Genomic DNA, 23,458 nt, shown 5'->3' with positions numbered 1-23,458 from the left:
ATAAAGCCTTCAAACATTGTTTAAACATCATAGCACTAATTATGGTTTCCTTAAGGAAAATGCTCTTAAACGATAATTACCCATAAGATTATACATTGGCAGCTACACGAGAAATTGTGTTAGAGGGTTGCACCGGGGGCTGAGCTCACCCCACTGTCTGAGTCAATCAGATCTGCTGAGAAGGACAAATGCAGCAGAGTTAGCAGCGGAAAACCAGCCCTGTGCTCTGCCCAGCCCCAGTATGAGCAGAAAATTAATTTAATATTCAGCATGCACTATTCAGTTTGCAGCACTGCTCCCAATGCTCAGCTGGTGCAAGCAGATGTTGATCTGCTGAATATTGATTTCCACCAGTTCAGGTTTCAGTTCCCAGTGCAGAGATCTCCTCCCTTTGTGTTTAATATAAAGTGCACCACCAAAAAGGGAAACCACTCTAATGCATGTTTTGGGGTTTTCTTGAAAGGAAACGGGATTTTGGAGGGCAGTCCTGATAAAACACACTCTTGTCCTTATGAGTGCTCACTGCTCACTCCATCCCTTTGTAGCATGAAACACACAAATTAAACAGGATTGGAAATTTGGAAAAGTTCAGACTTTAGAGTAGATTCAGGGTTGGGGCTAGAACAGGTATTTTCCTATCATCCTCTGTAAACTCATACTGCCTATGTACCATCAGGTAGTTTCTTTTGATCAAAAATACATGAGCAGCATAAAACCTCTTATTCCTGCTTGTTTGAATTGAGTTTTGTTATTTGCCCCTTCAACCTGTTGGTTTGGCTGCATGACATTGATTTCCAGCTAAAACAATTTCCTCACCAATTATTTCCACAGACAACAATTCCAAGCAATTAAGAGAATTAAGAAAGTGTTTTCATGCTGTTCAGGAATACATCTGTGAAGAGCTATTAAAAGATGCAGTGTGAGATGCTAAAATTCACTTTGCTTTTCCTTAGATCTAGCAGGGAAAATGATCAGAAAAATCCAGGTAATATTTGATGTAAGACAGCTACCAGAATTGCAAATGCCTTTAAATTGGAGACTATCTCTTTTCTTCCACAAAACTGCTTTGTGGGGTTGTTTTTTTCCTGTTGAATAACCCACTTTTTCTCCTCTGTGTGGATAAAAAACATGATATTTCTATTCAATGCATGTTCCTGCTGGATTGCCTGTGCCTGGTGATGCTGCAGTGGCACTGCAGAGTTTGTCTCTAGCCCTGCCTGCACACAGAGCACATCCCCTCATTCCTCTGGGCAGAATTCAGGACTAAAATGGCATTTTCTGAGGGTTTCTTTGGAGTTAAAGCAGATTTTGCACATGCATGGAACAGGGGTGGGAAAGCACATGGCATTTTTGTGGGAATGAGGCACAGGAAGGCACCAGAGCTGTAAGGATCTGTAATTTGCACACACCACCCAATTCTGGTGCAAGAGGTGCCTCAATTTAAGTGCAAATCAGTAAGTTTGAAGAGAGATCCCTAAAAATTACTAAAGCATTTCATGATTATGAGGAAGACTTTAATATAGGAGAGAATTCCCACACTCCCACCTGAAGGCTTTAATATTTTCTGTCCACCTGTACCCCTCCTGTACTTTTTAATAAGACTAAGCTGTGGATTCCAAACATCACTCTTGGCTATTGTTTCACAAAGCCTTTTTCCTTAAAAGAGCTCTTGTGACATCCTGATTTTCATGGGTTATTTCAGAGGGGTTAAAAAGAGCAGTGAAAAGCTCAGGATCTCACAGACGTTGCCATGACCTCCCTCGCATCCATTTAAAGCAAATATTTCTCTTCCTTGGGATTCTGAAAATGTGTACATTTGACTTCCAAACACAATAGGTGCAATGTTGGAACCAGTTTTACACAGGTGTGACTCCTTGGGTTTTGATGGAGTATTCTACATATTCATTGGCAGAGGAAGTGAATAAATACTCTGGGGCTTTGAAGGCAGAGCGACCACAGGAACTGACAGACAGCAAGTCTTCTTTTTGAAAGTGAAGCACAGGAATGAATTTAAAATGTGTTTTTATATGTATACATACAGACATGGGGGGAAAAAAATCACAGAGAGGAAGAGAGAATCTTTTGTTGTGAAGTCAAAATTCCCTTCACAACCGTGACTGACAATAGCCATCACTTTTGTAAATATTGTAAATATTTTAGAAAATCCTGTCACCTGAGTGCATGAAATCTCTCAGAGATCACTGAGGTGCCTTCATTCTCCTCCCTGTTCCCTCTTCCCCAGAGATTTTCACAAACATTGAGAAGATTAATGTCCAAATATGAACAAAATGAGAATAAACTCCTCATTGAACAGAACTAAGAAAGAAAAGGAAATAGCTGATTTAATTAGGATTTTGGTGATGATTCAGACCAACATAAATCTCAATGAAAGGACAAAAATAATTACAGGTAATTAATGCCAAAGTATCTAAAGCTAAGGAATTCAGTTAGCCTAGAGCACAGTACATAACACACCCAGTTCTTTCTGAAGATAACACAGTGCATCCACTAATTTAGGTTACGGAGTTTCTTTTACACTTGTAATTATTTTTAATACTGACACTTCTTTGGCCAGGAGGGAAACAGTGCTGGTAGCATAACAAAGCCAACCTAAAACACAGAAGTTTTTTGTTTTGTTATTCCTGGAGCTAAAATGGCATGAGTCAAAAACAAATCAAATCCATCATTCTGCCACTGGGTAGACCAGTATAAAATCAGTGAGATGCAAACAGAGCTGGATTCCATATTTTTTCTGTCTCTGGTTGAGGCTCAGTGGTGTTTCTCAGCTATGGTTTTGTTTTCATGTATCAAAAAAGCAGTTCTTCAATGATAATATTTTTTTATATCAGTGTTATAGTCGCATTGAAGCTCTGATTTCAAAGATGCGATTTTTATGAAGATCTGTTTCATGCACAAACCTTCCAGAGTAGTTTAAAAGACAAATATAGGAAAGATAAACAGATTAAATAGAATATTTTGCCATTAATAAGAGCTGCAGGACCACCATCTGGATGGACTAGATTGAGAGTATGGGTTTAAATGATGCATTTTGGTAGTTCAGAAAGAAAAGCATTTTTTCTTGGGTCAGATCCCACTCTATGTATTTTCCTTTCTTTGGATTGTAGGAGATGAAAGTTAATGTCCACAGATAGGTTTCACGCTCACCACTTAGGGGATTTCATAAACCTTATTTTACAGCAAAAAAAAAAGATGGGAGTATGAATTAGCTCTTAAATTTCCATATCAGATAACCTACATTTATGCAGGTGGGAAGCAACAAATTTTCAGAATTTTAAGCCACAACTGGAAAAAGTGAGCACAAAATCTGGGGCATGTTCATTAAGGAAATAAATTATTGACCAGAACTGGTGCTTTCTTATGATTTTCTTTGTGGTATTTCTCTTCTTGAAAGAAGAACCCTTGATGGAACTCCTCCTAATTCAGCTGTGCTTCAGACACGTGTCCTTAGTTATCCACCTAGTGAAGTTATGCATTTTAGTGAAATCAAATCTGATCTATGGAAATCATGTTAGGGAAACATCTCTGTCTTACCATGAAATTAAAACAGCAGCAGTGAGCCTGTGGGGATATTCAGCCTCAGTCTGTGGAGATATTCAACCTCAGAGGAGCAAAATGAGCCCTGTTAGTGATGAAGGGGTGATTTTGATATTTATTCCAGGAGATAAAAAGCAAGTGATGCCCGTGCTTGGGCAGCTCTGAGGAAATATTTTCCATGCTGAAAAATCTCCAGTGGGAGTCAGGAGCACGAGTGCCATTGGCAACCCACAGAATGAGCCCTGGCAGGGCACAACTAAAGGCCACCAAAAATCAGAATATTCATTGCACATGGGCCCAACAGGAAAAGCCTTCTGTGGCCAGGCATTCAGCAAGTTCCCAGCTCTGCAATATGGCCAAAATTCACTGTGTTTCTGGGGGAGGTGGTGGAGGTTTGTTCCCAAATCCCAGCAAAGGGAAACCCTACGTGAACATCCCCATACCCCTTTCTTTCACACCAGAAGCTGTGTAATTAAACATATCCATTAAGGGGGCCACAAAATATGAAGTAATGAACTCCATCTCTCAGGAGACCAGTACTTCACACAGTAAAATTAATGGGATTGTGAAAGCAGCCATTGCCTGAGAGGAGCAGCCATTTTATGGATCTTTTATTATTTAGGAAAGCAGCTCCAAATCTTTGCCTTCACCTTGTGGAAGTCAAGAGAGGGATTTCTGTTTTGACCGTCTAAAAGTCAATGCCTACTTTTAAAATTTAGTCTTGACGTTAGAAAATGGCAGTTAGATAAAGATGTTCCTCTCCCTCTGCTATGAATATGATTTTTAAAGCCTTCCTGCATCAGAATTTAGGCACAAACTGAGCAAAATACAAAACCGCAGAACATGCAAATAAATCAATCCTTCCCATGTTATATATCTTCAGAATATGATCCAAAAGTAATTCTGGGTGTAGTTTTCAAACTTCAGCATTGCATAAACTAAATACCCTGCAGCACAATTGGACTGACATGAATTACAAAGTAAAATAAATACACACTGGGATGAGTCTTTTGTTCCTGTTATTTTAATTTTCCTTTTGCCTTTCAAAAGTTGTATTAGAGCCTGTAATGCTTGATAAGTAAAAATCAGAAATGTCATTTAGAAGAGGGAAGTAATTTAATTTTGTACTGTAGATTTCTAACATGCATCTATGGAAATGTTCTTGCCTATCCCAGTGATTTCCCTCCCCTCAAATATTTAAGCAAGGATAGGGCATGCCTGAAAGATGCATGTAAGAGCTGTTTTAATAAAAGAATTTAACCTCTGACTTTTACAAGCAGAGATTTGATTTCTAGATACGAGTTCTTTGCCTGCTTTTCAGTAAATTTTTCTTTACAGTCATTTGGAAAACTGTACCCAAGTCTTTATTGTGCACGACACTTGGAGTTCTTTTTTATTGACTTAGGCTGCTTCTTGCCAAAGTCAAAAGGTTGGAAGCAAGGCCACTGGCATGGGAAGAAATGTGTAAAGAATAAAACTCCTTCAGCTGGAAATATGAGAATTGAAATGAAATAAAAGAAATGAAGCAGAATAAAATGAACTTTTCCCTTTTTATGGTCGTGTTTACTTCCCAGGCAGTAATGACAGACCCAAGCTAAGCTCTGTGCCTTGGGAAGGTGCAGGGATTTCTGTGCATCCAGCACTTTCCTTGGCTAGCAGGGTCTTGGGATTCAGGCACATATCCTGGATGTGAGCAGCAGGGAGATCTCTATCTCAGCACCCCTCATTTCTCAAAATTTTTCTCTACATTTAATTCCTCAGAGTTGTTTCCTTTCCCTTCAAGATCTTCCACCTCCAGTTCCCCCTTTTTGTTCTCCCTTTTCCCTCTTTTCTGAATTCATGTTGGCTGTCTGAAGGTATGAATTATTTGAGGATTTATTGTAGGATTATTTTTGTGTTAGCCTACTTTTAAATGACTGCTTTAACTTTATATATAGGAAAATACAAGTTCACATCCCCTCAGTTCTATCCAAGCAGGAGAACGCAAAACTTTACAGAGATTTTGTTTCACCAGCTGTCATTCTTTCCTCATGTAGGAGATGAGAAGAGGGATCTGATGACTTCTTAGCAATGCCAAAAATCTCAGCTTTTGTTTGCTCAGTTTTTCTTAGTGTGGCCTCAGGTTTGCGAATGCACCAAACCACAAATCCACAGTTCAGTTTGCAAAGGCCAGGGCACAGGATTTAATATTGACAGACAAACAAATATTTTATCTATTTCTACTATATCATTACTTGGCTTAGGGGGAAAAAAAAAGAAAAATCACCATCAGCTTTCAAGGCAAAATTGAGACAAAATTGACAATTCTCACCTATGTTCATAGTGAAATCAAACCAGACTATGGGTTTCATATTGTTCTAAAAGAAAACCAAAATAATCTGTATCTGACTCATTGAAAGAATTGAATTGACACATCTGCTGTTACAGAACTCACCCATGGTATTCATCACCTTAGAATATATTCAGGCTGGCAAACCTGGAAAGAGACAACATAAGCAGAATTACAGAGTTTTATTTTCCTTTTATTACTCTCTGTATCTCGGACATCTTTCTGATTTATAAAAATGTCTGTACATTCTTACAAATAAGTGTACCTGGACCAATTACTCAAGGCAAAGCTGCATGGTTAAGTTTGTTCTTTATATTTATTTATTGTTTATAAGATTATTTTTAATGTACATGTTGGTAAGAAATCAGCTCCCTCAAGTACCTCTGCACTAAAATACCAGTCTAGCCACATCCTGATAGAAGAAATATGAAGATTATAAAACAAATCTAATTTTTGACACTGACCATGTCTCTCCTGCAGAATGGCATTTCTTTGGGCCAGCAATTCAGGAGCAGTTTCTGTTCCTCCTGCCCTCACACACACATTTCTTGTGGGGACCAGGAAAAGCAGAAACAGCGGCTGTGACACTTGAGAGAATATGGATGGCACTCATAAATTAAAATGGTGTTATTCCCTTCACAGGCTGTGCAAGGTGCTGTTCAACCTGGAAGGCAAGGCTCAATCCTCTTTCCATGCTGAATAAGGTAAGAAAAATAATAAGACAATGAGGACAGAAAACGCCAGAAAAACCAGTGAGAAAATACAAAACGCAGTGGGACAAAATCTAAGAGGTTTTCTGTCCAACAGAAGCCTTTTCCATGCTGTTGTGAAGGATTTTATGCTTCAAGAAATGTGGATTTGTCTGCACTGGCTTCTGCTGTGCTGGATCATGGGGTGACTGTGGTTGCTCATCCAGGAGTAAATCCTTGACTGGAGAGGTTTAAAAAGTAATATAAAAGTTTATTCAACAATAAATAAGACTGCAAGGTCGAAGCCTAAAAGTTTTATAGACAAGGGAAATCAGAACTCTATCAGTCATTTTGGAGTGGTAAACCTAAAAATAACACCTCACAAAGGGCTGCTGTTTTCTTTTTTTCACTTTTTTTCCCCCCCTTAGAATGAAAACATTCCATTTAAAATTAACTTGTTTTGACTGAGCAATACAAAGGTACAACATGAAAACAAAATAGTCAGCATTTGGCACTGGTGTTTCCAGCTGAAACTCCTGTAAATATTGCCCAGGCTGGGTTTGGGAAGCAGGAAAATAACATTTTAAAAGGGAAATTCATGCAATCCACGAGCACAGGACCCTGCAAGCAGCAGCACCTGAGCTCAGGTGGTAAAATGTGCGTAGGGGAAAAGCAGAGTGAGCAGGAATATCATTATTTAAGTACAGTGAGGAGCTTCATCCCACAAGGTCCAGAGTGCCATAAAATATGATTAACATTAATAGAGTTAAAGACAATTTGTGTCTTTCAAGACAAAACTTCATGCTCTTACAACCATAGCCTTAGGATTTTGATAGGAAAATGAAAGACTGGAAGTGGAATGACTTATGTGAACATTCCTTTGTTCGAGTCAGTGACATCTAATAGCCCAAGGAAGAATGAAAAATGCATTTTAATGAGAAATAATTTATCATATTAGACAGAGGGAAAGAGAAAATAAACCCTCTTTAAAAAAAAAAAAAGAAAATAAATTAGAACACATAAATTGAAAATTTGTGATTTCCTGGGACAAAAACAAACTGTGTTTGTGTTTTTTGTTTGGTTTGGTGTTATGATTTTTAAAAAGAAGAGTAATTGTATGATTTTACATTTTAATACTGATTAGTTCTCCATGTCCCAAGCAAATGGTTGGAATTCTGCACAGAAAACCCAACAGAAATGGAAGGGTTCATTCGTACAGAGATGTGGTTGTGTGCAGGGTATTTTTTGCTCAAAGAGTGATAAAAAGCAAGCTGAATACGCAATGAATAAATGAAAGTGAAGAAAGGTCTTTTGTACTCTTGATTTATCTTTACATTAAATCTTTTTTTTCCCCAAGAAGCGGATGTAGCATCAGTTACAGCTCTATCTGAATATTCTCACATTTTTGTAGAGGAGCCAAAGAATATACAGTTTATAGAAATCTCCAGAACTGCTTCAGGTGAGATGACAGATACAGCTACAACTTCCTACCCCGAGCTCCCCCTCTGCCTGGCAGCCAAAGCAAGCAACACGAAATGGGGAACAAACCAAAACAAAACAAGGCTGCAGATGGATTCACAGCTGCACTTTGTATCCAGGAAGGTAGAATGTCAAGAAATGCTGGCCAACCCGTGCTGAAACTCCCACAGCATTAAAGGGAAACTCTAAAGTTTCGCTGCGTCAAGTGCAGTCGAGGCTTTCATTCTGTAACAGAAATGCTTATTATAATTGCAAAAAAAAAAAAAAGAGAAATCTAAAAATAAATTTGTTTCTTTAAAATGGCTTCACACTAACAGGTTTGAATTAGATATTGGGAAGAAATCCCTCCCTGTGAGGGTGTGAGGCCCTGGCTGGGTGCCCCTGCGTCCCTGGAAATGCCCAAGGCCAGGCTGGACAGGCCTTGGAGCAGCCTGGGACAGTGGAAGGTTCTTTAATCCCTTCCACCTCAGGCCATTCTGTGATCCCGTGGCACTGGCCTGCAAAACGTGATTTTTAGGGAACTGGGTTAAATTTTCTTGCGCAAATATTTATCCAGAGATGGAATCCGAAGCTGCTCTCTCCCTGCTGAGAGGTTCTTTGCCTGTAGCAATTTTTGGGGTTTTTTTTCCAGGCCTGAATGTGGAATCTACAAACATCAGAGTTTATGTTGTACTCAGGACAGGGTTACTCAATTCAGGACAGTTCAGTGCATACTGCTTCCTAATTTTAGCATGGAATTCTGGTGTAGGTGGGAATATCTTGGTTGACTTCATAAGATTTTGGAACAAATTGTTGAGAAAAGTATGGGATGGCAGTGAGGAATAAGCCTACAGAATCCTTGACCTGCAGCACACATAGGTTGAAGGGTTTTGCTAAACCAAATAACCATTTTAATTTAATCTCCACTAGAAAAATAGGAAAAATGAAATGCTTGCCATATGGTGAAAATATGTTAAGCTTCAAAGAAGTAGGAATCATTAAATACAACTATGAAAAGGGGGTTTTAGGTTTGAATGGTATGCCAGTTTCAATATAATAAAGCATACATATATAATCCTATTAAAGCCTCATTTGAAAAAAAAAATTAAAGGATTCCTTTGAATAATGCAAAATCTTAGGTCACATTTTTTCACCTGTATATTTATTTTAATTTTAATCAAGGCTGGTATAGTGGGAGAACTTGGTGAGATTCTCAGTGCACATCCACTGTTTCAATTTTTTACACAGGTAACATCAACATGAACCAGGCTTTGAAGATAAAGAAATAAGAACTGAAACCCATATACTCATAAACAGTGAGCCACTCCATAACCAAAAGGAATATTAAAACCAAAGCTGCACCAAGGACTCCCCTGTCTTTTCCCCAACTGCTCTGTGTAGAAATTGAGGCAATAAAAAGGAAAACCTGAGCCTCCCACTGCCTCTGCAGTTGCACTGTTCTCACTGAAAATCCAGATCAGGGAGCCCAATGAATAATTCTGGTATAAATACTGCAAGGGGCTTGCCAAAATACAGTCCCACACCCTAAATACCCACATTCCAGCACTCACAGCCCCCTCCCTGAAATCCCCCTGTAGTAAAGGGCAGATGGGCACAGGAGGGCTCATGGAAACCTACAGGACAAGGAAAATGGTGTGAGAAGGGTCACAGCTGATGGCAGAGAGCAGCTGCAGCCTCTGCAACTCTTGGAGTGGTTTCTTACAAGGTCCCTTTGAGTGCAGGGCCTTCTTACAATTGTTTGGGTTTTTTACCCCCCATCACTAAATATCACAAGCAAAGCACTCACTGTTCTTGATTATTCCTGTTATTTATTCTCATGAGGTGATGCAGGGACACCTCAAGCAGAACAAATTGCTGTGATACAGCTGACTTACAAAATATCAGCTCTGTCCCAAGCATTTTACAAGGTAATTTCTCATTTTCATTGGAAGATCCTCCTCCAACCTTCAGGGCTGAGGAGTGTGGCCATTTCCCAAGCTGCTGGAAATGTTACTGAACTGCAAAGCTTCCTCCTCCTTCTGGAGCTTCACCCCATAATAAATATGGGAAATAGACTTCAAGGTAAAGCAGTGTTTCCTTTTTGTTTTTATCTGTTCCGTCAGTAATTCCATCACTAAGGCCACATTTCTGACACTGCTTTTCCTCGGGTTTGGGTTTGGGATGAATTAAGCGGTTTGCGGTTTTACCCAGTTTCTAGAAGAATCTCTTTGGGCACATTTGGTGCTCTTTAGATCCAAGTGACTGCAGAAGTGCAAAATGTTATCATTTATTTATTTATCATTTATTTATGCTGTTAAATAACAAAACTGATAGAAAATCCTCCAGGAAAGAGCATCTGTGCTTCTTTCCCTCAGCATCCACCAAAGAGCTGCGCTCTTTGTCCTAGCAGCACAAAAGAGTCAAGTTCCTAAAAGTTCAGTCAAAATTTTGGCTTTCCAAAGGAATTTTGCCAAAGTGTCTCTCAAATATTAATTTGGGTGGTTTACTTCCCACAGGATGTGCAGTTTATTTATATAAGTGCAGTCAGAGAGCTTGTGTGCATGCTGCTGTTTCGGGGGTGCCTTTTGCTTCGATTTTTGTTTTGTTTTGTTTTACCTTTTTGCTGCTTGCTGACACCTGCTTCCATGCACAACAATTTTCTCTGATCCATTTGGAGCTGAGCATTTTTCAGAGGGAAAAATGGTTTTGGCTGTGTATGGTATTCTGCATGTCATTTTAAACAGAGAGGGGAAAGACTGAACATCCACAGGTGATGGAGGTATCTAAAAGATAAACTTAATCAGGAACTATCAGATAAAATGAAATATTAGCTGGGTGTTGCAACCAAACTCCCATTGTGATTCATAGCATTCAGTTTTCTTGTTCTAAAAAACCTTAAAAAATCCCCACAGTGTGCAGGATCATGTTTTACACAGTGCTGAAAAAAAAAAAAGCTCCTTTTTTTTTTTTTAATACTGTCCTTTGTGATTAATAACATTAAACTCTATTCATCCAGGAATACTTCACCTCCAATAGCCATAATTGGAAAATCCCTGGAAAAAAATGTCACCATTGTCCTGCATACAGAAATGTCAGCCAGCAGCCCAAATTGCCCTGAACAACAGCTTCCCACAAGGGTTAAAGGAGCTATAAAAAGCTCTGCTCAGACCTTCTGACACCCTATTAATTAGCTCCTTCTGTGGATGTGTTGTATGAACTTTGCAGGGTCATACAATAAATAAGAATAAAAACTCAAGGCTTGCAGTTTGCCAGCTCGTTGTGATTTACCCACTAGCAAAGCAGAATATCAGTGGAGCCTGTTTTTTGGGGAAGTGCCTGCTCCAGTTCCCATTTTGCTTCACTGGCTGTTTAGGATAAGAAAAGAACACCACAAGTTTCTAGATAAAGTATGTAAACTACTGATCTGTATACACAAAACAATCTCTTAGGGAATTGGCAGATTAGAGGGGGTAAAAACTAGCAAAAATTAACATTAGCAGCCAAAAATGAATGGCAATTATTGGTAAAGACTAAATAAAGCTCAGGAGAATGAAATGTGCTGACACTCTGGACTACTGCTGATATTTCCCACACACTCCACTGCTGATGGGAAAGTCCTGCATTTGCTTATAAATTCACTCTCTATAGCCTAAATAATACAGAGAGCAAGCTCTGAAATGCATTGGTTCTATGAGGATCACAGCAGCTAAGAAAAACTCAACTTTTAATTCATTTTACAAAGGCTGTGAATTATTTGACTTCTCTTCTCTTCTCTTCTCTTCTCTTCTCTTCTCTTCTCTTCTCTTCTCTTCTCTTCTCTTCTCTTCTCTTCTCTTCTCTTCTCTTCTCTTCTCTTCTCTTCTCTTCTCTTCTCTTCTCTTCGAGAATGGTTAATTTCAGAGCTGGTCTCTAAACAAGGAGTCCAGATAACATCCCAAGTTTCACATGCTGTTAGGAAAGGTAATCTCCCCAGGTGGAAGGATGAGCTGCAGCTCCAACAAGGAGCTCCAACAAGGAACAAAAACCTGTAACCTTCCTGCAGCTGTGCTGCACAGAGGCAACCAGAAACTGTAGGCAGACACAGATTGTATCTTATTTTTTAATGGAAAACAGAAACAAACTGCAAGCAAAGATGGCCAACCCCAGCTAGGGAATTAGAGGCTGACTTAGGACTGATTCTCTCTCTTAATGGAGGAAAAAAGAGAATTTTCATCCTCAAGAGCAGCTCCAATTAATGGTAAGGCACGCTGAAAACTGGGCATGAAGCTGTTCAAGAATGAGATTTGGTGATCAGAATGTAAAGTTCCATGAAAATATCTCAGTACTCAGCAGCTAATGAAAAAAAGGAAACTGAATGTTGGGATGTTAGGGAAGGATTAGAGAACTAAACAAAGCAAGAATATCTATGTCAACTTATTTGTCTGTGGTAGCATGAATCTTGAATGCTATCTGTAGTGGGAAGGGAAGGGAAGGGAAGGGAAGGGAAGGGAAGGGAAGGGAAGGGAAGGGAAGGGAAGGGAAGGGAAGGGAAGGGAAGGGAAGGGAAGGGAAGGGAAGGGAAGGGAAGGGAAGGGAAGGGAAGGGAAGGGAAGGGAAGGGAAGGGAAGGAAAGGGAAGGAAAGGGAAGGAAAGGAAAGGAAAGGAAAGGAAAGGAAAGGAAAGGAAAGGAAAGGAAAGGAAAGGAAAGGAAAGGAAAGGAAAGGAAAGGAAAGGAAAGGAAAGGAAAGGAAAGGAAAGGAAAGGAAAGGAAAGGAAAGGAATCTCTGTATACATGTAAGAAGGATAATGAAGATAATGCTGGATTCTGGGCAGGCAGATCAGGATGGCTCAGTGTGGAAAGGGGTGGATGAAGGGCAGTATGACAGAGCACACCTGAGTTTCCTGGGTGCTCACTCCTGGTCTCTGTTCATGAAATTAGGCAAGCAGGCATCAGAAGGAAAAGCTTCTCCATGCAGTGCAGATCTGCTGTAGAAGCCTTTGCATCAGTGTCAAAAGTCTTTAAGTGTTAGAAACGTGCTTTAATTCAGAGAAGAAAAATCAGAGAGGAGAGCTTAGGAAGCCCAGAGGAGCTAGATCTGATTTCTGTGAGGTCCCTGGGCATTGAATTGTTGGAGGTTAGGAAAGGATTTCTAAGAAGCACTATCACAATATTTTTCTGCTCATTAAATCTTTTCTCTCAGCCACATTTGGAGACAAAGTGCTGGGTTAACTGGGCCTCTCACCTGCCACAGCTGAACCTGTGTTGTGTTAGATTCCCTTCAGTCCTGTAACAACCACCGCCACTGCCTGCATGAAGAGGTAACACTGAAATAATTTGACATAGCAGACATTTTTAAGCTGAAGTTTAGCAGCTGTAAACAAGGGGCACTGGTACCCTGGGATTGACTTTCTGGTGTTCTTCATGCAGCAGTGATCACAGAATTATCTGCAAAAATCTGTTGTGAGAGAAACATCCAAACATAGGAACAGAGCTTGGAAAATGAGACACAGAGATCTTCCATTTCAGTCCCCTAATATTCTAAGGACTATGTCACATAATCCCTTTTATAAACTGTTCAGGCTTCATTATGATTAAATTTATTGGCCTCCATTTTTCCTGGAAAGCTGTTCCAGAGCTTCACTGCTCTGCTGATTAGAAACCTTTTAATTTCCAAGTGAAATTTAATATGACAAGTTTATACTGTTCTGGAGAAGTGTAACAGTTGCTCTCCACACACACATCACAGAGCAAATACCAACAAGGGAAAAGAGCAATTCAAGTTAAAAACAGTAACAGCACCAAAGAATTGCTGGCTGAGAGGTTTCCTCCAATTTTAGATGCAGATCCCACTGCAACCTTTAATTCTTTGGTAATAGGCTACTTACTGAGGGAACTCAGTCTGTTCAGATCAGCTCTGGTTTATATCTACAAATGCATAATAACCTCTGTTCCACTAATGAATCACTGGGGCTGTCATAACTCTAATGAACACATTTCTTTCTGGAGGTGTTGATCACCTAAAAGCGCTCGCTGGTTTTTCCTGCCTTGAATGATTGTATTGAATGTTGTAAGTGCAATCACATCTCCAGAGAGTTTATCTGTGGAGGCTGGACCAGAGAGAGAGCACTGGAGCTGGAAAGGAGGAGATTTCTGTTCACAGCTCTCTCACATGCTCCAGGTGGGACCCTGCAGAGCTTTGGTGCTGAGGGTTCCCCCAAGCTGGGCTGGAGCAGCTCCACAGCAAAGTGATGGTGACCCCACCATCCCTGGAGGGATTTCAGGCTCTTAAAAGCCTGGTTTAGTGCTTGGCAGTGCTGGGTTTAAGGTTGGATGTGATGATCTCAAAGGTCTCTTCTGACTGAACTGATTCTGTGCTTCTGAGGTTTGGTTGTTCAGCCACAGACCTGCATCTTCTATTTTGTCTCTAACTCAGGTCAGCCACTTTTCATGGGACAAGAATTGCTCCTTCCGCACCAGTTGGAGTTGGCCAAAACATTTGATCACTACAAAAACATAAATGTAAGTGGTGCTTGCAGCTTGTTTGCTTGGATTTGAAACCCAAGGCTTTGTTGTAGGCACTTCTGTGCTCCTCCAACCACAGTCAGGAGAGGTTGCACAGTCAGGAGTGTTGCACAGTCAGGAGTGTTGCCCCCAGACAGGCTATGGTCAGCCCCTTTCCAGAAATAACCAGGAGTAAATGACTTCTAGTTATAGTTCCCGAAATCTAAAAACATTTATGAAGCTTTTTACCGTGTGCTATTTCAAAGAAACCTCCGTAATTATACAACATTTTCAGGACAATGGAGCAAAAGAAAAAAGTCATCTTTTTCTCACCATGAAGTTCAACATTTTGTTGTTTCCAATGCCATTTCTAGCAATGACTGAAGGAAGATAATTTTGGGGGTCATTAACATTTCATTACCACTTTCTCACAGATTTACTGGCCAGGAGAAGAATGACTTAGAGAAACCAAGAAAACACAGTTGTTGTTTGAGTCCTATCTCACAGAAATTCCATTTGTTCCCTCAACTGATTCAAATCTCACTTTCTACCGTTTGTATTTAATTTTGTCCCACAGCTCTGTCACCCTTCAGACCCATTCCCCTTTGGTTTATCTCATGCCAGTGGTGTCACACTCAGTCCTACAGGACATTTGGTCAGGCCATGAGATATTCCCCTAAGGACAGGGGTTGAACTGAATTTTGTTGCCTTAAGCATCCCTCTCCTGGATGGGTGCATGGGAAGAGGGTAACCAGGGTTGATGATAAACTTCTATGTCCTCAGCTCTCTTGAAAACTGTTCAGTCACCACTGAAGATCTGCTGTGGTGTCACAGGGAAGGTGATCAGGTGTCCTGCACATTTTACCAGTCACAACTCCCTTTTCCATTGGAGATCGTTCCTTTTATTGGTGTGTAAAATAAAATGAATGATCTCCTATGGAGGAGCACATCAGCAGCACATCATTTTACATCCTCACCCCAAAAAGGAGGCAGCAAACACCCTTATTTCCAATTTTGGCCCAAAAATAAATGGTTCCCACAGCAATGGCAGTGGCAGGTGCCTCTCCAGCTCCTTCTAGCAGAGATTTTCCAGGCTCAAACCCTGATCCTAAGAGAAGGAGATGATGGCAGTGTCTTTCATTAGCTAAGCTGAGGGAATAAGAATAGGCAAGTGCTACCAATTATATTTCAACACAAAGCAGTACCCACTTAAGTGGAAGCTAAAGGCCACAGCTCCGTTGTTAACAGGGGTGTTCTCACAAAAAAAAAAAGCTTTGAACACACTGGGAGCACTAAAGGGAAGATGTCTCGCATGTGCAATTACTCAACACATCTTTAAAACTGCGAACACTTGTTCACATGTGGTGAAAATTAGATCTGTGAGCACTTGGGGAAAAAAAAAAATCCCACCTGGCAGGCACACTCCTTTTCACTTTGGAGTTTTATAGGAGTTCTCAGAGCTTGTTGGTCCGGTGAGAGCTGAAGCAAAGTCAGGGGAGGAAACTGTGAGGGAAGGAAAAGAAAATGCAGGCTAATTTGCTGGTTTTGTCCTGAGCTCAACAGGTTTTTGATTCTTCCAGTCTGGCCCACCCTCAAAGAGAAGTAAATTAAAATTAAAATATGTATCTCTAGGTCTAAATATAAATATTGACAGTGCCTTGGCTTCTTTCTCCCCTGGCTTGGAGTGCTGATGCCTTTGCGAGATTTTCCACCCTCTCCCACAGGTGGGTTTGCTCAGCAGTGTTCAGCAGGTCTGAGCTGCTCTAGGAAAAGAGGTGCAGGATCCAAAAATTCCCTGAGAATTCATTTCTTCTGTGTCACATAAAGTCAGTTATGAACTCCAATAATCACAAAGAGATGATATCCTCCTTGGACAGGCACCACAGCTGGTGGTAACTCACATTCAGAATATTATTTTCAGGGCACAAAACATGTCACTAATTAGCTAAGAAGCTTAGTCAGGACCACAGCTTTATAATAGATCCTCCAGACTATGTGTGAACACACCAGGAATTGGGTTTATGTCACATCTTTTCTGAATTTCATCACAGTGTTCCCCACTATAAATTTTCTGCCATCATCTCAGGGAACACCTTTTAACTGGTTTGGATTTGCATTTTAATATTCCATATTCTGATGTTTCTAATACTATTTTGTCTCTCTGCGTCCTTATTTAAGTGCTGAGAGTAACACAAGGGCACCAAACAACATGGGAAAACAACTAGATATTTATTTGGCTGTTTCAATTTCCCATTTCCAAGTCAGGTGTAGAAACTTGGGCTTAGCTATCCTAACAGGTACCTGGGAGAAGAAAACACACCCAGGACAGGAAACCACCTTTATTCCATCTAAGGGAGAGATCTTTATTTCACTGACTCTTTGAACTGGAAAAAAAAATTGGGACTGGAGGCAGAATTATTTATACAGCCATGAAAATGAAGAACTTCAATTTTCCCGAAGCAAAACAAGAAGTAAAACAGTCCATGATGAAATCACGGATTTAATACCTTTTTTTTCCAGTTCAACATCCATTGCCTCAAACAAAGGGCCCATTTCTGGTGTGAGCAGTCAGGTGGAGGCACCAAACTCTGAGTTTTGGCAGATCCTCCCGGGCCAGAGATGCTGACACCACAGGGAGAGCTTCCCCCCACATCTGCTCCATGTAAATACTCTGACAAATACTCAGTGCATCCAGTTCAACTGGATTTCCCACCACATACAAAATGACACTTTTAGCAGCCTCTTAAGCTTTTTAAAAACTTTGCAAGGAAGTAAAAAGCTGTATGGGGCTTAGCTGAGATGAAGACAGGCATTTTGAGCCAAAAAGCACGGGAAGTGTTGACAGTTTAAAGAAAGAAGGAAGTTGGAGAACAGATGAGATTTGACTAATATTTTTTTGGTCCATCCAGAGGCTTGTTACAATTACCCCTTAATTTTCCCTCAGGGACTCATTACAGTCCAGATAGCAATATCTGTCTACTGTTGGTCTTCCTTTCTCTCTTTCTAATGACAAAATGCTGATAGCCAGATGTCATTCCAAACACATTTAGTTGTAATATAATAACTTGGAATAGCATCTGTGGCAGAGAGAGGCAATTTGATGGGCTGTGTTAGCCAGAGAAACTCAGAGTACTATCCCTGTTTAACATTCCCAGCCTGGAGTGGCCTGGGCAATAACCACAGTGATGGGAGAGCTCTAACAGCTACCATCAAAACACACAACTTCTATGCTGGGGCTAACTAGGTGATAAAAAAGCTGAGTTCTGTGCTGTTATTTCTCTGCAATCTGCCGCCATTTAATTCGTGGTGGAGCACACTCAGCTGCATGAGAGGCAGATAGGGGAGGTGTTTTTGCAAGGCAGCACGACACAAACGCTTGTCCCACGTGAAAGGGCCTTTGGAGTGGTACAACAAGGCTCTACCAAGTCCTTGGGAAACAGCAAGCCCCGGCTACAAGCTGCCTTATCTGAGTTGTCAGCACAGAAAGAAGAGCTTTGAGCGCTGATTCTTTACTGTGGAAATTTCAAAAGTGATGACATACGGAGGGAGTCGCGTTTCTTCCCCTGGGACTTGTTTGTAATGCCAATTTAGCAGATGATGTGGCAATTACACAGAGTTTGGTCACATAGAAACGTGTTCTTGGATGTGGGTATATTGCTAACAGCTGTTGGGAGTATGAAGAAAAATTTGCATTGCTGAAAACTAAATCCGAGTTAAAATTGAACACTTGCAGCCATAAAAAATTAAATAAGAAAATCAGCTCAGAAACCCTGCAAAGAGACAAGGGCCCTCTGTGTTGGTTCATTCATTAATTTTACTGGTTTTAAATGTAAATAGATCACAAGACTTGATATTGTGCTATGCCAGAGGAAATCCCATGCCTAACCAGCAGTAAATTCCTTTTCCATGTGACATTTGAAGATTGTGGCTCAGAACCGAATATCAGACATGCTGAAAGATTTTGGAAACATATCACTGCAAAACAAATTGCACCAAATAAAAATTTGTTCCTCTTTCTATTTTAGAGACTTAGAAATGGATCTTTTGAAGTGAAAAACATGGAAACTTCTGCATCAGCAGTGGTCATGTTTCATTGCCTTTATTTCTGTTCTGGTTTTTTCTGATGTCGCATTCTTGGATTTGTTTTTGTGCATCACTGAAAGCAAACAGCATCTCTTTAATGGAGCCTTTTGTAATGGATGTAAATAATTTCTGGCCTGCTCCCCATCTTTTTACTCCTCAGCCTGGATTAACACCAGGTTTTGCCCTGACCCAGGTACAACACCAGCTCTTGGTCCTGTTAAACCTCATGAGATCCCAAGGTCTCACATCTGGAGCTTGTCCAGGTCACTGTGGATGGGATCCCACCCCTCAGGTGTTCAACAGCACCTCCCTGACCCCTTGGAGTCATTCAAATTCCCTGGGGGTGCCCCCAGTCCCTCTGTCTGTGCCATTAATGGAGATATTCAATATTCCTCTGCCCCTTGGAACACCACAAATCCTCGGCTGCTGAGCACTATGAGATCCCTGGCACTCCTAATCCAAAATTAGAGGATTATCCACCATTTGCTGCCAAGGAACAGGGTGTTTAGATATTTCTTGTTGGTTCAGGACAATTATACTGGGAGGTGATTGCTGTTTTCCTAGCACTGATGGCAGCCTCCCTCCCCACTGGGCCTGGGAGCTCACATCACTGCTGCCATTACAAACCTCTGGAACACCTTTGGCAAAATATTTCATCATTTAAAAAGAAATACCTCATAAAGAGATATTGAAATTTTATTTTCACTTCTTTTTTTTTTTTTTTTAAACTTCTTATGCCCAATATTTATTCAAACCCCACTAGAATAGCTCAGAGTGCTTTGCATCCAGGCTGTTCATCCTGGCAAAATGACTCCCCCAACCACATCCCTGCCAAGCTGCAGCTCCCTCTTTGACATGTTCTCTGCTCCAGGTTATTGGGGTAGAACACTGGGAATTCTGGAGCAGGGAGAGACACCACACCAAGGGCAGGAAAAGGTCCCACTGTGCAAGTTTTGCTCATGAAGTCAAAGAGAAATGAATCATTCTCCAACAGTAGACATCTAAAGGTTGGATGGAACAATTTCTAAATATCAGTCAGACCAAAAACAACACACTGCTGAAATAATGAGGGTATATAAGAAACCAACAAAAGCCAAGAGATTCAAAGTGGAAGCTAAAATTCCACTCTTAATTTAGGACTGTTTTCTTTTTTAAAGAATAGTATTCAGCTTGGTTGGGGCCCTGTAAGGATGTTTTCATAAGGTTTTACAAAACACAAGCAAAACTTTTTGCTCTGCTTTTTCTTTTTCCTTTTTTTTTTTTTTTAACTTTTCTGCAAATGCTAAAGGAATTATCTAATAGGGGTTTGAATTTTAGGTGTGTTACTTGCCTAGCTCTAATCTTCACTCACAGACCTCATCAGCATTACACCAGGCTGCAAAGCACAAATTAAAGCCTCCTTTAAAGCTTATCATCAGCAGGAAGAATTGCAGGTGACAGCAGCAGGGGTGAAATCTTTCTTTGAAGGGAGAGAAAGTCTTGTTAGCACAGACTCAGGGTTTAGTGGGAATGGGTACCAAGGACACGCTGCAAACTCCGGAGGGGACTTCAGCCAGAGCAAGGAAAAACCTGTTCAACCCTTCTCCATTTCTCCTCTTCCTCTTCAACCCTTCTCCATTTCTCTTTCTCCTCTTCAACCCTTTTCCATTTCTCTTCTTTCTGTTCAAACCTTCTCCATTTCTCCTCTTCCTCCTGACCAGGAGGAAAGGAATTTTGTTTGTGTTTACCTTACAGTCTGCAGGCTGATTTGTATTTACACAGGGCCAGACGGGGGTGTGTTTACTGTACTGTCCTTGAGTAATGCCTTAATTTGCAAACATTGGAATCAGCAGGGCTGCTCCTGAACATCAGGAATTACCCCAGCAGGACATCCCACAGAGGTAAGAAAAGTGCTTTCTGTTCCCTTTTTCTGGATCCTTTTTCTTTTCCTTTTTCTACCTCTTTTTTCTTTTCCTTTTCCTTTTTCTTCCTCTTTTTCCTTTTTCTCTTTTTCTATTTCCTTTTTTTTTTCCTGTTGAGGAGTTGAACTCCCTGCTCCTCATTCACCACTTCCAATTCAAGATACTCAATGATTTGACACTTCCACCTCTTCCAGAAGCTGGATTTTTTGAAAATAAGGATGCTTTTCACCCCAGCACCAGGACTGAATCCCAGAATGCCAGAGATGGGTGGGGAACCATTAACCACAGCAGCAGGTTCTGAGCATCCCCCCTCCAACCCTGTGTCCCCATGGAGAGCATCTCATCCCTGATCTTGGAAAGGCTCAGATCCCTGCAGGAAGGGATCCTCCCTCCTGGCACAGCCCCTGCTTTGGGCTTTTTCTCTCCCTGCTGGAGGCTCTTGGCTCTCCCAGCACAGATGGAGGTGCTGCAGAGCTGTGCTGGGAACGGGTTTGGGAAAAGGTGAGCACTTCCATCACCCACAGCTGTGGTTCTGCAGTGGGACAACTGGAAACAAGCCATAATGAAAGCCACTGACACAGTAAGGCTCATACATCAGGGCAGTTCTAATATTCTAATGTTACTTCTTTTTTTTTTCTTTTTTTTTTCCATGCAGGAAGTTGTCGAAGCATAAATTTGGTTAAGAAAACAAATCTTGCATCACCGCTCCAGGACTGACTTTGTTACAGGATTGACACTGAAAAAACGTCAATTCACTGACATTTCACAGCACGAATGGGGAGTTTGTAATTAGGTTTCATTTTTAATCATAGAAAGTTTTCAGAATTAAAGAATATACAATGTGTCCTGGGGCTAGCTGCATATTTTCCTATTGAATTACCTCTAATTCAGCCATTGAAATGCAAGGAGAGAGCACTTGCATATAACAACACAAAATGTCTGTCTCAGTCTGTCGTTCATTTGGCTCTGCTCCACAGAACAAGTACTTTTCATTCACGTGTGTTTATGATGAGTAAACTTGACCAGATGTTAGGTCTCCTTTGTATTTTAAAGTGTTTTATGGCCCACATTAGTCAGCTGCAAAGGGCAGATCATTTATATTCCCCTGGACTTCTTTTCAGGTTCAAGCTCCCCCAGAGGAGCACGGGACTATATGAAAATATATAGAAGGCAGAAATGAACTATTGCAAATGTAGCAATGTGCAGCACAGCACTGGATAAATTGCTTTGATTTACAGGATGGTTTCTGTAAATACTGAATGCTATGAACCTACAGATCCACTCCCTTACCCACAAGGGAGATGAGAGCAATAATTGAAAGCTTATTCTTTTCCTTGTAGGAGCAGTCCTGATGGTGCACACAGGTGAGAAAAGAGCTGTTGGCTTTTCACACACACTAACACACCAAAGATCCCATACTTGAAGGCTCACCCCTCTAGATGTCATTATTAAAGGATATTAAAACACATATCTCAAAGGGGTTCAGTCCTGTAGGGGTACAGAATAAATTGCTGATATCCCAAAAGCAGTTCTGGGGTTTCCGCACGACACACACAAAAAAAATTAAGCTGCAATTTTTAAAGGAATTTTGACATCCAGGTGCTCTAAAAACGATTGGCAGCCCTGAAATCTCATTTTTGCTGCTGAGCTTGGAGCCCTCCCTTCAATGGCCAGCACAAGTGAGACCAGAATGTGCCCAGACACACCGAGGGGAAATGCAAAGGCTTCACCCCAAACCAGATTAACCTGGGGCAGGGTGGGTGCTGCACCTCACATCATGAGCTCCACGCAGCTCCAATGTAAAGCACATTTCCATCATCAGCAACAAGGTGTTTTTTACTACCTTGCTGTGAAAACTGAGCTAAAAATACAACATTTCAATTCTTTTTCTCATTGAAGCTCCTGGCACCCGTGATCAATTCAGATCCCTTTGTGCCTCAGTGCCTGAGAAATCACACATTTTGTGGGATTAATATTTAATTATTGCTGCTGGAATTTCTGCAGTTCTGTGGCTGGAGAAGAACTTTCTACCCTCCAAATAATTTGCATTTTAGACATTTCATTTCACAAACAGGAGTAGAGCTTTAAAAGGCTCCCTTTGAAGTTAAAAGAAACAGCAATCTTAATTTTGCTTGATGCATGCAAACCACTGACAAAGTAGCCTTTAAAAGAGCCCCACTGGTAAGAGGCAAATCCTCCCTCCACATCATTTGAGAGAGCTTTGTTTTCCCAGAGTCTTTTCTAGAAACATAAATCAATGTTCCTCTCACCTCAGCTGGGACCAGGAAAAGCAGATATTCACAATAATCTGTTGAGAAGAAGTTTACCTCCATTCCAACCACTCGGACCGACCAATAAAGCAAAATGTAACACAAATAAGGCATAATGGTTTATAAATTAATTTACACAAATTATATAGCTGTTGAAAGAGAAATCAAATGAATGGAATATTAATCTCTAAGGCAATAATAGCAGATGTTCAAGCTATTAGGGGAAGATCTTATTTAATTCAGGTAAATTAGATTTATTTGTAAGCACCTCTGGGTATCTACATGGGCAGCATGACTTTGTTGAGGTAAGACATGGATGCTCTGGTATGTTTGATATTTTAAATCCTACATCAATCATTATTATCATCATTATTATTGTTTTTTAGCACTTAAACCAATAAACATCACAGAGCATTTTTACCTCCAAGGCAACAGTTTTCAGGCTCATTCTAGTATTTTACCTTTCTATATTCCCAGCATTATTTTATCATTGGTAATGCAATAATAATAGATAAATTTGCAGTGAAGTCATAGGACTGCTGCAAATTGTCTTCCTGATAACAGATGACCTTTGAGAGTATTTTATCCAGTAAATAAATAAAAACAAGTCTGTTTCCACAGTCCAAACACTCCAAGAAAAATTTCCACCCTGGCAGCAGTGCAGGTGATGAGATGGAGAAAGATGAAAAAAT

At 40.6% G+C, this 23,458-nt stretch overlaps 1 long non-coding RNA gene across 2 annotated transcripts in view; it reads right to left on the bottom strand.

Annotated features, from left to right (window-relative positions):
- LOC134421630 (uncharacterized) overlaps nt 1-23,458 on the bottom strand; it is a 158,976-nt gene that overhangs the window by 53,334 nt on the left and 82,184 nt on the right. The window contains exons 6-7 of one of the 2 annotated variants that reach the window (XR_010028635.1): nt 15,923-16,015; nt 5,990-6,031 (exon numbers count right to left, since the gene is read on the bottom strand). This is a non-coding gene — a long non-coding RNA (uncharacterized LOC134421630). The remainder of the gene's footprint in view (nt 1-5,989; nt 6,032-15,922; nt 16,016-23,458) is intronic. The other variant, XR_010028636.1, reaches the window with a different exon arrangement.

The sequence above is a fragment of the Melospiza melodia genome, chromosome 9 (genome assembly GCF_035770615.1).
Source record: "Melospiza melodia melodia isolate bMelMel2 chromosome 9, bMelMel2.pri, whole genome shotgun sequence".
In the NCBI taxonomy this organism is placed as follows: Eukaryota; Metazoa; Chordata; class Aves; order Passeriformes; family Passerellidae; genus Melospiza; species Melospiza melodia.
The sequence above is the reverse complement of the archived record's forward strand: the minus strand, read 5'-3'. Positions and strand labels throughout refer to the sequence as shown.